The 13361-nt window shown below is 40.6% G+C and overlaps 1 protein-coding gene across 1 annotated transcript in view; it reads right to left on the bottom strand.

The window, feature by feature from the left end:
* The window catches only part of LOC135400529 (BPTI/Kunitz domain-containing protein-like), a 145449-nt gene that overhangs the window by 89315 nt on the left and 42773 nt on the right, over window positions 1-13361 (bottom strand). The window lies entirely within an intron of this gene.

Below are 13361 nucleotides of genomic sequence, written 5' to 3'. Positions count from 1 at the left end.
ACGAAGGTTCCATTATTATGGAGACGTAATTAACGCAAATGATCTCATGGAGCTGCTGATGAGTGTTACATGAGACTTTTCTTGTCAGGATGGCCGAATGGTCTAAGGCGCTGCGTCAGGTCGCAGTCCGGTTCTCCCGGGCGTGGGTTCGAATCCCACCTTCTGACACACACGTTTTTGTACACGGTTGTACTCGTGCGTCAAGCAGAAGAGACAGTGCTAGAAAACGAAGCGTGACAGGTAGGAAACACAGCATGCGAGCAGCAAAGGGCCGTCTCTGCTTCACCTCGCTATCGTTCACATAAGGGATTGAAGATTTTTGAAACGAAGGTTCCATTATTATGGAGACGTCAATTACCGCAATGATCTCCTAGAGCTGCTGATGAGTTTTACAACAGACTTTTCTTGTCACGATGGCCTAGTCAGTTCACTTCCGGTTTTCGTCCGAGACGGTTGTGCACGACATGAGCTCCGACGGAGCAAGGAATATGGCTGGTGACAGCCATGCTGAGCAGGTTGTTGGTGGTCGTATGGATGAAGAATACAAGACCTTGCTGCCTGTTTTTGCGTCCAGCGTGCTGAATGAGGATACATTGGTGCTACACGCCGATTTAAGAGGGAGGCCATACAGAATGGAAGATTTCAAGGTGTCTCTTCTCAAGGTTATCAAAGGTGAGGACCTGGCATGTTTGGGTCCGTATCAGTTTAATCATTGCTGGATAATAACGCTAAAAAATAAAGAAGCAAGAGCCGTGTTGCTGGAAATGAAAGACTTAAACGTGAAGGGAAGACGATGCCTTATTTTGGACCCCAGGGAGAAATTAGTCAAGATTCGACTGCACTGGGTGCCTTTTCATGTCGCTGACGAGACGATTAAAAGTTTCTTCAAAGTGTATGGCGAAGTGAAAGAGTTAAACCGCTTGAAATGGAAAAGCGAAGGAATGGAGCAAGTGGAGACGACGTCAAGGCTTTTATCGCTCAAACTGGACCCGGGAGTGACTGTTGAAAGTGTTCCTCACCAAGCAAGGATTAATGGCAGTCAAGTGCTTGTTACGGTGGAAGGCAGGGCGCCGATATGTCTGCGTTGCCGCCAAAAAGGACATGTCAGGAGGCTGTGTAACGCCCCGCGGTGTACTGGGTGTGGCCGAGTAGGCCACGAGATGGTTGATTGTGTTAAGACCTACGCCAGCATGACAAGAGCTTCAGGAGAGTACATCATAGAAGGAATACCAATGGATCATGAGGAAGCTGTGGAAGCAGAAAGAGAAGATCTGGCGGATAGCAGAAGCGATGGCACCGATCCCATTCCAGGAGACATCCCCACGAAAGCAGATGACGGCGGTTTGGTAGAAGAGGCTGTGGGAGGTAGGACAAGCGTAGAAGACAACCAGGAAGGTGAAATTGGAAAGCCTCCAAAGAATGACGGAGGGATAGATGAGGAGGCAGGGTTGAAGATTTTAACCTGTGGAGATCGTATGGAAGAAGACACTGGTGAAAAGCGGAGGCCAAGGGAGGAGCCAATGGCAGAAAGAAGCTGGAAAATAGTGCAAAGCAAGAGAAGGAAATTTGTTGCAACGCCGACAGTGCCGTACGACACCAGAGACAGGTATAGGGAAGGGATAAGCAGAGAAAATAGTAAAACAGACGGGCAGAAAACAAAGGAAGAGGGCACATAAATAACATGCGCAGTTCTTTTGTAATTGCTACACTGAACGTAGTAAGTTTAGTGTCGAGTTTTCGAAAGCAGTGTGTATTGAATTTGTTGTTAGAGAAAAAAGTGGACGTTGCCTGTTTGCAAGAAACCAAAATTGCAACTTTGGAAGGAGAGATTGAAGCAGCAGAGTTTTATAAACGCCACTATCAGATTTTCTTATCCAGAGGAAGCCCAAATAGAGCCGGAACAGCGGTTTTGATAAGAAGATGTGCAGAAATAGTGGTAGTACCTGAAATTGGAAATGATCTCGAAGGACGGGTGTCCGCGGTTGATGTTTTCCTAGGGAAAAGACGGGATCACTCTGGTTTACACTTCGCAAAATAAACTTCGAGAATAAACTCCTCAAAATAAATCACGATAAAATCCACGGTTGTAAGATAAAGCCGTAAAAATCAACTTTTGCGATACAAACGCTTCAGATTCAAACTTTCAAAATAAATCGTCTCTGATTGGTCGACAGGCACGGCAGCCTCAGAGCAGCGAAGGCTTTTGGCTCCGCGTCTCAAAATAGTTCCCCGCAGGGTGAGGCTTTTTGTGGTGGGGCTGGGAACGAGAGTACCGAGTCTGGACGAATCGTTTACTGTATTCTCCGCCGGCTATCAGGATTCTGTTGACACTGCAGTTAAATGATTTGCTCTGCTGCTCGCCTGTCAAATTTGAGTATGTCGAACTCTGAATTCGTGTGTGGGTCACCGAATGAGTTCCCAGTGTTGGTCCCAGCCGTCCCAGCTATGGTGGACACCTGCTATATTATGAACATTGTCGCGAACATCGCCATTCTCCTGCAGCTGCCTTGGTTGTGAAGTCGTAGAGTGAAAAGTGACGATCTACGAAAAAGCCTGATTCCGATACCGTGTGGATGTGTTGTGTTTATCCGTCTGTACGTGTTTGTTTGTGTTCCAGCCTCAGAACCGTAGAATCGTGAAATCGGAACCTGCCTGTGGTTTTCCTTGTGAGCCTACGTTCTGATTAACCGCACGGAACAGGTACTGGACCAGACTCTCGAAATGCATTTCTCCAAATAAGCTGCATATGAATGTGAAGAAATTGTGTGTTTGTTTGCAAGAAAAAAAACGATTTCTCTCGAATGAATAACTTGAGTCAGCAGAGGTCCTAATTTTTTGTAACCAGCATACGGTAATCTCAAAGTGTAACGAAATAAGATTCTAATTTCAGGAACATCCACATTGATTCGCGCACCTTCCTAGACAACGATTTGCCATGCAAAAGCTGCAAAAGATGTATCTAGACATAATACTTCAAGCACTTTGTTTTCACTGGCTTTGAATACACTGGAACCGAAGAATGCCATTTTCAAGGTATTAAAAACCATGAAATTTTCTCACAGGAATTTTTGCATCTTTTTATTCACGTGGACATACAGTGTAAATTCTGGTTATCAGATGTCGGAACTGAAGAAAACTAAGCGCAATGAAGTAACTGAAATCAGAAGTGTGAGAAATGAATGGCACCCTCTGTTGTATTTGTTTGCCTTCCTTTCTCTCCTATGATCTTCGCATTCAGAAATCCCCCAGTACGTTTATTAGCAGTCACTCTTTATGCCAAGCACCCACGCCAAGAAGAGGTCTAAAATTTACGGTACCAGCTACTTCACTGTATGGTACCCTTGCACCCATTTTTACAGCTTATAAATATTGTGCTGAAATATGAAATCGCTGTAAAACCTGCATCCTGTACGACATTACATTAAATGTGCTGCTTGCAGTTCTGCAGCGTTGTTTCTTCCTCACGTTCAAGTGAAAAGGCAAAAAGAACGCTCCGGGACTTACTCTCACACAGCCATTATTTCGGGGCATGTCCTCGCACTAAATGGTCACGAGCATTCTTTGGAAAACTATAGCGGCACATAGGGAAACCGACATTGCATTTGCACCGACCTTCTATTTCTAATAATTAAACGAGACCTAATTAGTACATTCGCTTCGGATGTAGAACATGTTGTCATCCTTTATAACTGCAAAAATATTATTTCTCTAAGAATAAAATATCAGTCCATGGACATGCTATATGCACTGCACCTACTAGAAATTAACCAGTGCTTGCTGAAAATATACTGGTATTTGTGTCTTATGTGATGTATGGCCCACATTTTCTTTTTGACCAGCTATGCCAGTGTGAGAGCTCCTACGCAAGACTAGCTAATTCCTCCTCTTTGTCCTCTATGTGGTCACATATATGTTACGCTACAAGGAAGCTACCTGATACCACAGTACCAAAGAGGTGAATTTACATGAAGACAATCACATAGCAGAGTGAATAACAACCACCATTATTGACTTAGTTTGCTTGGTCGATGACAACTGAAGGTGGCATATTTCTTTCCTCAGATTTTTTTTTTATTGGTTTGTTCCAGCTAAAAACAGAAGCCATACACTGAGCAGCAGGGCATAATAAAACCCTCCATAAGCATCATTTTGCTTCGCTTTGCTTTGCGTGATATAGGGTACTATGACTGTGTTCGCAGTACGATTTAAAACGTTGGCACCTATAGGGCTAGATTGTAGCCCCTTATTGCGTGCAAATATTCTGATGCATGCAGAGCTGTAAGCTGTTCTTCCGGGTGAAAGAAAGCTTGAAGACTGCATACGTTGTGGCTCACTGCCAAAGAGATGCGGTTGGAGAAGAAATTACTGGACATAAAACACAGTGAGGCATGCTCCACCCAGGCCACAAGGAGGTACACAATTAATTTGAGCCACCTTCTGTTAATGCATCAAAAACACCTATTTCCACTGAAAGAAAGACTGGGTTTTTTTTTCTCTTGTGGTTGAAGGGCACACGAGATCATAATAAATTGTTTCCAAAAGCTGTTACGTCGCATTCTGACATGATCTGAGCCAATATGGTCAGCTGATGCTATAAGACCTACAGAAAACACATGCCAGCAGATTCTGAACATGCTATAGGAGAGGGTATGCCCTTGAAATGATGAGATTTGTTCACTTTCCAGATGACTTCAGGTATGTGAAAACAATCATAAATGTTCACAAAGCTGTTATGAAGCAGCGACTGCAATTAATCTGTAGAACTGGGCAGAACGGTTGAATGCAGAATTTGTTCAAAGTGTGCTATAGCGTCATACAGATGGGATATGAATGAGCTAACGAAACATTTTTCTTGCGTAAGAGCAAATACACCTGTAGGTTCTCAAATTATTTTTTTTTTTTTGCTTCCTAGATGGCCTCAACTCACGAACAAGCTGCAGCACATTATGGTGACATTTTTTTTAAATTTTTCTTAAAGAAAAATAAACCTCTAGATTTTCAATATGTTGCAGGAGAGGACTAGTTATACAAATAAGGGAAGATTTCTTTTAGACGACCTATATGTGAATATACTATCTGAAAAAAACAGTAATTTTTTGCAAGTGCTTGTTATTCTCAAACACATGGTTAAACAATGAATATAGATCAGCTTGATATTCTTATGTGAAGCTAATCACAAGCAATCAGTTACAAGCATAAATAATCTGGGGCTCCTTCAAGAATGCTAATGTGTCAGAAATTTATTGTAAACTTGACTCCAAATGTGTTCCTTTCTCGAGTTCTCACCACGTCACCAGATTTATTCTCGTTCTACGTACCCTTTGGGATGGCAGAGCCGTGGTTCCCCTCTAACACCAGGCAAGGAAAGCGCACAAATGATGCATATGTAGATGTCAGAAGGAAGCTCGTAAGGGACAACTTCATATTTCGGCACAGTTTAATGTGCCCCATTGTTCAAGAAAACAAAATGATGAGTTACATTCGATATATGCATCATCTAAAAAATGCACACATTTTTTTTCAGTGATATTTAACAGAGTCAAGCTACATCTCTGGCTGGTTTTGGCTGGAATAGCCCAGGTTGACAGTTACACAAGCTGATGTATGTCAGCACTGAAAATATAAAGGAAAAAAGGCAATTTAAAATGCCTCACTCAATTTACTACTTTTCATAGCTTACACCTTGACAGGTGTTTTTTATCCTAAAATGGTTTCATTGCCAAAATCAACGAGAATTACCGTCATCACATTAACAAGTTTCAACTGTATACCAAGTAATAACAAACATGTGCTTACTTTTTCTGTAATCAAGATGTAAATTACATCGTTGAGTTGCAGGCTTCAGTGAAAAATCACTGCTGAGTGAGTACGGCACTGCTAGTGACGCAACATGTGATTCCAGTGTCTTTCACCCCACCCCACGTTATTTCATGAGCAGTTGGCATCAGAATCAATCAGCTTGCATGATGCACTTATGAAGGGTAATTTCATGTGTGCCAATAAACATACTGCAGTGCTAATTTACAATGTAGTTTGTGGCCGTGGAGCACACTCATATTCAGTATGCCATGTGAACTAGGGGAGCATTTTCTGCATAAACATTAGATGAGTGAAGACCCCCAAAAAATGTAACCACTGTTTACGTGCATTTGACAACCCGCATTTTTATTGCTGAGAGGCTCTCTTCGTAGCAAGAGGGAAAGGGTGCTGGCAATGTGGCGCATGTTCATAAGATGTAGAACCAGAGACACAGAAAAAAAATGACAGCATATCATGATCTCAATCATGTCATTGTGTCCGTGTTTCTGTCTCCTGTTCTGCATTTGTTAATCTTTTTGTGTAGTTGCTGGATTTTAGCCCAACAGCAGGGGTCAGCAAATAGAGCACATCCAGAACATGCAAGGCATACATTTCCTCATTCTCCGCATTCCTCATTCAAGTAATGTTGAAGAAGTAACCATGCGAAGAAACAATACAACAGTGAAGCTGGCTTCAGTACACTACAACATGTAACAATATACAGTATGCCTCAGTGTTTCCCAAACCGTGTGTCAGGACCCCCATTGAGGCAACGATAGCCCAAACGGGGCCCAAGAGAAAGCAGATGAAGTGAGGGCAATATGCCACAAAACCAAGGAAACTATTTCTCTACGACTGCATTATATTGAAGTTGTTTTACAAAAATGCAAGTTCAGTTCAGCACACAATTAGTCGGGAAACAAGCTAACTCGCAGCAATGCTTTGAATCAAGTGTGCCGCAGTATCATGACGAGACCGTGGACCTACATCAGACGCTACTTGCACGCACTAGTATAACATTCATATTTCTTTATTTATTTCGAGAACCCCAAGGGTCCGGAGGACATTACATGGGGGGTGGGAACTGGAGCGTAAGATACATTTACAGCAACTTGATAGAAACAAACAAGCAAGCAGAAAAGAACAACACAATTAGCAGTAAGTAAACAGGAAAATAAAGAAACGACGACAGTACAATCTTATATGAAAACAAGTATTAAAGCGTGAAACAGGGAGTTCGTTCACATAAGTACGGATAATTAACAAATATGATAAGGGGGAGGTGAAAATTTCATAGCAACTGACATACAAGCGTGGTGGTCTTGTGGGTGGAGTGAACGGGAGAGGGTGTTACAAAATACTGTATGCTCGATAATAGTTGTGAGACGTGATGGGAGGTTGTTCCATTCGATGGCAGTTGAACAAAAGAATGATCTGGATAATGCCTTGGTATTACAATGAAAGCATGTGACCTTATTAGTGTGGTGGATGCGAGGAAAAATGACACTCAGGCAGGTGATGGGCGATTGGTACGGTGGCAAGATTAAAAAGAACCAATGGAAGAGGGCTAACTTGGCAAGACGGCGACGATGTTCGAGTGAGTAGAGATTAAGGTTTGATTTTAACGCGGTTACAAGGGATCGAATTTGTAGTCGTTGGAAATGAAACGGGCAGCCCGATTCTGGATGGCTTCTAGGGCGTCGCAGAGATACTTTTGGGGAGGGTCCCAAATAGGTGATGCATATTCCAGCTTGCTTCGTACAAGAGCCGTGAAGGTTAGGAGCTTAAGATGGAGCCCGCCAACCTGAGGGTGCGTCTAACAAAGCCTAGGGAGCGAGAAGCGTTAGTTATTATGTGGTTGATGTGCTCGTTCCAAGTTAGGTTGGAGGAAAGGTGGATTCCAAGATATTTGTAAGAATCTGCTCGGGTTAATGTGATATCACTTAGAGTGTAGGGGAAGGGAGGAAGGCAGGAGACCCGTCTTCGAGAAAACGACAAAATGCGACACTGTGCAATGTTCAGAGGCATTTGCCACTCATTGCACCAACGCCGGATTAGTTAAAGGTCGCTTTGTAAGGTTAGTTGGTCAGAAGGAGAGAGGATTTGCCTGTACACTACACAGTCGTCAGCAAAGAGACAAATCGTGGAAGATATGCCTGAAGGAAGATCATTTATATAGATAAGGAAAATGAGAGGGCCGAGGACTGAACCCTGAGGGACACCAGAAAGCACAGGTACATCTGGGGATAGGTGGTTGTTGCAAGTAACAAATAACGTACGATTAGTCAGAAATTGAGCTATCCAATGGACGACATACGGGTCGAGGTTAAGCAGATAGAGTTTGTATAGAAGCTTAGAGTGCGACACCATATCGAAGGCCTTGCGAAAGTCTAAGAAAGCGGCGTCACCCTGATGATTATTGTCCGCGTGGAGAAAGATGTCGTGAACAAAACTGACTACTTGAGTTTCACATGAAAAGAGGTTTCGAAACCCGTGCTGCAAGTGATAGAAGAAGCATTTTTCTTCAAGGTACTTAACTACGTTGGAGTATGCGTTCGAGAATTTTACATACTATAGATGTGAGTGAAATGGGGCGGTAGTTATTAACGATGTGGCAGCTGCCTGATTTGTGAATAGGGACAATCTTCGCCATCTTCCAGTCCTGCGGTATGGCAGAATCTTAAAGTGACTGAGTAAATATGCAACATAGAATCTTGCTGGAAATAGATCTCGTGTTGTATAGAACCTTCGGGTTAATAGAGTCCGGACCAGCACTCGACGACAGCTTAAGTGACTCAATGATTTTACAAATACCATGAGTGCTGATATGAATGGGGACTATAGGTGACAAGGCGATTACTAGTAGTAATAGGTCTTGTCCAGACTACAAGCTATCCAAACTACAGGATTCCTGCCCCTGAGCCCTGCGCGTATTTTTCCTCGCGCGCGGCAGGCGGCGCTCGGGTGGAGGCTCTTACCGGTGGGCGGAGCGTGGCCGGAGGGTTGCGTGCGCGCTTACCCGCTCACATTTTTCAGCCTGGGCCGACTTCTTTCATCATTTCTCAATCTGTGTCGAATTCAATCGCAATTTTTTCCCCGCTACAACAGATGTGCAGTAGGCAGTTTACATGCAAAGGATAGCCATACACAAAAGTACAAGTGAAAATATATTTATTAAAGTCATTAGTGTCTGGAATTATGATATGACTCTGTGTGAAGGAGAAAAACTCAGTCAAAAATCTGATGCAATAGCATTGAAGGGGTATTTTATTAGTGATAATCACGAAAGTTTTCAGTTAAGCAGAAGGAGTAGCACATTTTTAATAAAAGAAGATATTTTTAATCAATACGATTACTATCAAATTAAAAGTTTTATTATAAAAAGTCTAACATGACAACCATAGCGGAGTTTTAATTACATACTTCTAATATGTAACTTCATGCGCAACAGCTAATATTCCATTATGATACATTTAATCAAAGAATATATTTTTAATCAATACGATTACTATCAAATTAAAAGTTTTATTATAAAAAGTCTAACATGACCACCATAGTGGAGCTTTAATTACAAGTGCCGATAGATGTATATGAACAGCAGAGAACATGGAAGACCATGGGACACGAACACAAGAGGAAATAAAATCTATAACACTACATTGGTTAATCAAAACAACAGAGGAGGAGACTATCATTTTAACTATCATAAAATCATCCTCGTGACTTCCCCATACAAACCTTACTTTGTTTTATGAATCCAACACAGAAAATACATTAAAAAATGAACTTCACCACATAGCGCGCTCCTAGTCAACAACCAGCTCTAATAATATCTGTCCTGATTTGTTGAAGACTGGAGGCGTACACTTATGATTGTACACACTGGACTGACTTCTTTGGCTATTTTTCAGCCTGGGCCGGATTCATTCGCATTTTTTTCATGCGGCGCGCAAGTAGGGGCATGCAAACTGACAACATCGGACCACATCTTTGGCGATTTTTCACCCTGGGACGACTTCGTTCGCAATTTTTGTCAGGTGGTGTGTGTATCAAAATTAAAAGTTTTATTATAAAAAGTCTAACATGAGTAACCTAGCTGAGTTTTAATTACAAAGTTCTAATATGTAACTTCAAGAACAATAGATAATATTCCATTATGACACATTTAATCAAAGAAGATATTTTTAATCACTATGATTACAATCAAAATTAAAAGTTTTATTATAAAAAGTCTAACATTATTATATGTGAGCACCATAGCAGAGTTTTATTTACAAATTTCTAATAGGTATAGTTAATTGTGAACAGCAGAGAACCTGGAAGACCATGAGACACGAACACGAGAGGAAATAAAATCTATAACAATACATTGGTTAATCAAAAACAACAGAGGAGGAGACTATCATTTTTAACTATCATAAAATCATCCTCGTGACTTCTCCATACAATTTTCATTCTAAGAGACACTACAAACCTTACTTTATTTTATGAATTCAACACAGAAAATATATTAAAAAATGGACTTCACCACATAGCACACTCCTAGCCAACAATCAGCTCTAATAATATCTGCCCTGATTTGTTGAAGACGGGAGGCGTACACCTGACAGTTATGAACATTTTCCAGCGCAATAGGGAAGATTATTCCAACATTACACAATTAATCAATTTCTTATTAAGTAAACAGCATAGACATATGGAAATAATGAGAAAAACGATCAACAGCTAATAGAGAACCAAAACACATCACATAAACAACAGACACATGCAGGAAAATAAATGAAAAAGAATCTATCAAAACGATCAACATGCACAAATGAATGGCAGAGAAACACTTTGAACGGCACATGATGAATAATTTAATACAGCACAGAGCTAACACTGAATAGCAGAGAAACAATCTAAACGGCGCATCTGCCAACGTGTAAACAACAGACAGGAAAATATTACTGAAACAGATAATAGAGAGCCAAAATCCAACACGTAAACAAGAGGTACACAAAGGATAAATAGTTGAAGAACAATCTAACAATACAAGAAACATGCACGGATGAATAGCAGAGAAACACTCTAAACGGTGCATCTACCAACGGTAAACAACAGACACATGCAGGAAAATAATTGAAAAAGAATCAATCAAAACGATAAACATGCACGGATGAATAGCAGAGAAACACTTTGAACGATGTATCTGCCAACATGTAAACAACACACCGGAAAATAATAGCAAACATTACAATTTGAAATAATATATCTTTTGAACTATCATAAAATCAACATTGCGAGCTAACAATATCCTACTCAGGCACTATAAACATTACCTTGACAGAGTTATTCAAACACGCACCACAGCTATACTTTCCACAGTACAACCAGACTCGAGACACGGTGGGGTCACTCTCTCCCTCTATGCAGACCGGTGGGGTCACTCTCTCCATCTATACAGCCCCAAAAGCGGGGAACCTGTTGTCAATCTGCGGGGTGGGGAAATCCTCTCTCTTTTTCAAATTCTTTCCTCCAAAAAGGAAATATTCTTAGGACCGGTGTACAGAGGCGAAATTTTTTATTGATCGCAAATAGACATTGGAATTATTCGACTCTCAAGAACACAATAAGAACCCTATCAAAAAAAAAAAAAATCTAAGAATAGACTTTTTAAGCAAACGAGAAAATATTATCGGTGCAAACAATACTCAACGAGAAACGTTGCATTTAATGTATTTCAGATCAGACACAACTATTAGGCAATCATTATTCTCAACTCACAAAATATCAATCGAGTGAAAGTCAAGTTTATTCAGTGATAGAAACAATACGAATTCGAAAACGAGAAACAAATTTAATTACATCGTTTGATGTTAACGTTGCAATACACGCAGAAGTCGCAAACAACTCATCTGAAATGCAAATTATTGTGTTTGCTATAGCGGAAATCAACGCACACAACTTAAAAATACATTCCCAACTAGTAGAATATTTTTATTAATATCAATCGAGTGATCATCTGAAACAAAGTCAAAAGCAGTAAATAATTTAGGCAAACATTTTTCATAATCACACAGCGCAAATATACATCACAGAAACATGTCTTTTTTCATTCAGGACCCACTAGTGGAAACGAAGTGAGAGAGTTCCCGTACACATTCGTTAAGGTTACGCCCGCGGGGAGTAGGGGAATGCAAACAATGGTCTCGGTATACAAAGCCATAAAATCGCTCCTACAAGTCAAGTTAGGGAAGGAGGGTCTCTTGCGCTGTCTTGTACATAGAATCACTGAAAGCAAAGTTTTTCCTTTACACATCACATCTTTTTTGTAAATTGACTTTCATAATTCTAACGTCAGGTGGAAGATTACGAACCTGATAATACAATTTTAATAAATAAAATTAGCACCAATATGACTTAATTAAATGTCGAGGCGCACTACAAAACAGAACAGACAACTGATATACACTGAAGAGATGGACAGATTTTGTACTCGTTACCATTCGTCATGGGAGGACCTGATAAAAAGTTGCTTCGAAAAGGAGTAGCCGCGAAACGATTCATTTATCGCTGCATTTCAATACGTCCTAGACATGGTCGTATTCGGAGATATGGTGCAAATTATGGAGTTCAAGATGCGAGACATTGTATGTCGAATCTACAATAGTTATAAAAATATTTGCACGTCAACATCGGAAGGACCGTTTGGATTGATGGTGGAGTTTTTGAGGTTTGCTAATGAAGAATTGAAATACACTAGACCAAACGTAATTGTAATCATTGCAATGGGCATTGCATTAATCAAGAAAGCAATCAAATCAAATTATCATATACAAGCAGTCTATATCGCACGATTCATTACGGATTTGTTGAAATTACACCTAACGGTTGAAATGGAAAGTACATAAAAAATCTTATCACGTGGTATATTCCACCCTAGAACCTCTACTCATTTATTTTATTCTACCAGTCAAGGATGTCGAATGAACAGAAGTTCAATATTGTCGTGCAAGGTCTGATGTATCATCACTTATTGAAACTCAACAAACATATCAATTGCGGTGGGCCACCGGACGATTTTCATCTAATACTCTCTTGTACGCCATTCAAGAATCTTCATACAAAGAAAGGAAGCATAAATAAGAGATTGTGCAAGTTCGTCGCAACAAAGTGCAAGTTGTTGAAGCAATACAAACACGGCGACAGCATATCACCCGCATTAATCAACGCTGGATTCAAGCGCCCAATAATCAGAATAAATTACTTGATGTCTTCGGAATTCATCAATCAAGACAACAAACGAAAACTTCGGAGTTTGGAATAGAATTGTAATTTATCGAAATAAACAAGTGTATAATTGAAATAATAATTGTATTCTTTGTCATCATTGTAATATATTCTACACAGCGCAACGAAAACAGCTTATGACCATGTTGAAGATTGCTAAGGAGACACTACGTACAAGGATCTTCGCATGGAATCAGCGCTGGCAATCAAATAGATTTTTACACGACCACACTCTATACAACACCGACACCCGAAGGAAAGAATTGTAGAAGAATCGATAATAGAAATTT

This window comes from Ornithodoros turicata, chromosome 1 (assembly GCF_037126465.1).
Source record: "Ornithodoros turicata isolate Travis chromosome 1, ASM3712646v1, whole genome shotgun sequence".
In the NCBI taxonomy this organism is placed as follows: Eukaryota; Metazoa; Arthropoda; class Arachnida; order Ixodida; family Argasidae; genus Ornithodoros; species Ornithodoros turicata.
This window is presented reverse-complemented; position numbering and strand designations above follow the sequence as displayed.